This window comes from Marmota monax, unplaced genomic scaffold, assembly GCF_021218885.2.
Source record: "Marmota monax isolate L192 unplaced genomic scaffold, Marmota_monax_Labrador192_F-V1.1 WCK01_AAM20220418_F8-fsc00031, whole genome shotgun sequence".
NCBI lineage: Eukaryota > Metazoa > Chordata > Mammalia > Rodentia > Sciuridae > Marmota > Marmota monax.
Window position 1 is genome coordinate 6241433 of NW_026695197.1, and position 3953 is coordinate 6245385.

Below are 3953 nucleotides of genomic sequence, written 5' to 3' on the forward strand. Positions count from 1 at the left end.
AAGCAGCGGAGGAGAGAACTTCATCAATACCAGCGGCGACAGAAACAGTTGGTCTCCTGGTAGGGGGTTGAGGCACAGACACCCGAGTCTCTCTCGATTTGTCGTCGAGCCAGAGGGGAGGAGCCGGGCCGCCGCCAGCCCCCGGAGCAGGCCCAGCGGCTCGCCGGCGTGGTGACCGCATGACCCCAATTGGAGAGGGGTCGGATCGGAGCCGCCACCCGCGCCCGCAAGGTGGGCAGACCCGCGACCCAGTGGTACACGGGCGTGGTAGGAAGGGCAGGGCAGAGACGCCGCCCGCACTTGCAAGGTAAGCAGACCTGTGACAGACTGGCGGGTCAGGCCCAGCAGCCTGCCAGCGTGGTACACACGTCACCCCAACTGGAGTAGGGGCAGAGCAGATCCTTCGCCCACGCCCAGATCAGGCCCTGCCGGTGTGGTGGTCACGTGACCCCAATTGGAGTGGGGGCGGAGCGAAACCGCCACCCGTGCCCGCAGGGTGAGCAGACCTGTGACCAACCTGCAGATCAGGCACAGCGGTCCGCAGGCGTGGTAGGAGGGGCAGGGCAGAGCCGCCGCCCACGCCTGCAAGTTAGGCAGACCTCCGACAGACCGGCAGATCAGGCCCAGGAGCCTGCCGGCGTGGTAGCAGAGTCACCGCCCGTGCCAGGAACAGGCCCAGCGACCTGCCGGCAGGGTAGTCACGACACCCCAATTGGAGTAGGGGCAGAGCAGAGCCACCACCCGTGCCCGAAAGGTGGGCAGATCTGCGACCGACCAGCGGGACAGGCCCAGTGGCCTGCCGGTACGACAGACACATCACCCCATTTGGAGTAGGGGCAGAGTAGAGCCGCCGCCCGCGCCTGCAAGGTAGGCAAACCTGCAACCGACTGGCGGATCAGGCCCGGTGGCCTGCCGGCGTGGTACACTCGTCACCCCAATTGGAGTAGGGGCAGAACAGAGCCGCCGCCAGCGCCCAGAACAGGCCCAGTGACCTGCCGGCGTGGTAGTCACGACACCCCAATTGGAATAAGGAGAGAGAAGAGCCGCCGCCCGCGCCTGCAGGAAAGAAACGCAAGCAGTATGACAAGACAAGGAAAGAAAGGACCACAAGCAATGCAGGTCAACGCAACTTTAGAAGAGGTAACAGCTGCAGCAGATGGAATGTCAGATAAAGAATTCAGGATATACATGCTTCAGATGATCTGGAGTATCAAGGAAGACATTAGAGAGCAAAATCAGACAATGAAAGATCACTTTGACAATGAATTACGCAAACAAATCCAGGAAGCAAAGGATCAACTTTACAGGGAGATAGAGGTTATAAAAAACAAACAAACAGAAATCCTTGAAATGCAGGAAGCAATACACCAACTTAAAAAATCAATGGAGAATACTACCAGCAGAGTAGAACACTTAGAAGATAGAACATCAGTCAATGAAGACAAAGTATTTCAACTGGAAAAGAACATAGACAGCTCAGCAAGACTGTTAAGAAACCATGAGCAGAACATCCAAGAAATATGGGATAACATTAAGAGACCAAACTTAAGAGTCATTGGGATACAGGAAGGTACAGAGCTCCAAACCAAAGGAATGAGCAGTCTATTCAATGAAATAATACGAGAAAACTTCCCAGACTTGAAGAATGAGACAGAATCCCAAATCCTAGAAGCCTACAGGACGCCGAATGTGCAAAATCATAAGAGATCCACACCTAGACACATTATAATGAAGATGCCCAACATACAGAATAAGGAGAGAATTTTAAAAGCTACAAGAGAAAGGAAGCAGATTACATTTAGGGGTAAGCCAATCAGGATAACAGCTGATCTTTCAACACAGACTCTGAAAGCTAGAAGATCCTGGAATAACATATTTCAAACACTGAAAGAAAATGGGTTCCAACCAAGAATTGTGTATCCAGCGAAATTAAGCTTCAGGATGGAAGATGAAATTAAAACCTTCCACGATAAACAAAAGTTTAAAGAATTCGCAGCTAGAAAACCATCTCTTCAAAACATCCTCGGCAAAACATTACAGGAAGAGGAAATGGAAAATAACAATGAAAACCAACAGTGGGAGGTAGGACAGTAAAGGGGGGGAAATAATCAAAGAGGAAAACAAACCATGTTTAGTAACAGAAATAAACAAATATGGCTGGAAGAACAACCCATATCTCAATAATAACCCTAAATGTTAATGGCTTAAACTCACCAATTAAGAGACACAGGCTAGTAGAATGGATCACAAAACAAGACCCAACAATATGCTGCCTACAGGAGACGCATTTGATAGGAAAAGACATACATAGGCTGAAGGTGAAAGGTTGGGAAAAATCATATCACTCATATGGACTTCGGAAACAAGCAGGAGTGTCCATACTCATATCAAATAAAATAGATTTCAAGCCAAAGTTAATCAAAAGGGATAAAGAGGGACACTACATACTGCTTAAGGGAACCATACACCAACAAGACATAACAATCATAAATATTTATGCCCCAAACAATGGTGCAGCTATGTTCGTCAAACAAACTCTTCTCAAGTTCAAGAGTCTAATAGACCACCATACAATAATCATGGGAGACTTCAACACACCTCTCTCGCCACTGGACAGATCTTCCAAACAAAAGTTGAATAAGGAAACTATAGAACTCAATAACACAATTAATAACCTAGACTTAATTGACATATATAGAATATACCACCCAACATCAAGCAGTTACACTTTTTTCTCAGCAGCACATGGATCCTTCTCAAAAATAGATCATATATTATGTCACAGGGCAACTCTTAGACAATATAAAGGAGTAGAGATAATACCATGCATCTTATCTGATCATAATGGAATGAAACTGAAAATCAACGATAAAAGAAGGAAGGAAAAAGCATACATCAATTGGAGAATGAACAATAGGTTACTGAATGATCAATGGGTTATAGAAAACATCAAGGAGGAAATTAAAAAATTCTTAGAGATAAATGAAAACACAGACACAACATATCGGAATCTATGGGACACATTGAAAGCAGTTCTAAGAGGAAAATTCATTGCGTGGAGTTCATTCCTTAAAAAAAGAAAAAACCAACAAATAAATGATCTCACACTTCATCTCAATATCCTTGAAAAAGAAGAGCAAAACAACACCAAAAGAAGTAGAAGGCAAGAAATAATTAAAATCAGAGCTGAAATTAATGAAATCGAAACAAAAGAAACAATTGAAAAAATTGACAAAACTAAAAGTTGGTTCTTTGAAAAAATAAACAAAATCGACAGACCCTTAGCCATGCTAGCAAAGAGAAGAAGAGAGAGAACTCAAATTACTAGCATACGGGATGAAAAAGGCAATATCACAACAGACACTTCAGAAATACAGAAGATAATCAAAAACTATTTTGAATCCTTATACTCCAATAAATTAGAAGATAGTGAAGGCATAGATAAATTTCTTAAGTCATATGATCTGCCCAGATTGAGTCAGGAGGATATAGACAACCTAAACAGACCAATATCAATTGAGGAAATAGAAGAAACCATCAAAAGACTACCAACTAAGAAAAGCCCAGGACCGGATGGGTATACAGCAGAGTTTTACAAAACCTTTAAAGAAGAACTAATACCAATACTTTTCAAGCTACTTCAGGAAATAGAAAAAGAGGGAGAACTTCCAAATTCATTCTATGAGGCCAACATCACCCTGATACCTAAACCAGACAAAGACACTTCAAAGAAAGAAAACTACAGACCAATATCTCTAATGAACCTAGATGCAAAAATCCTCATTAAAATTCTGGCGAATCGGATACAAAAACATATCAAAAAAATTGTGCACCATGATCAAGTAGGATTCATCCCTGGGATGCAAGGCTGGTTCAATATACGGAAATCAATAAATGTTATTCACCACATCAATAGACTTAAAAATAAGAACCATATGATCATCTCGATAGAT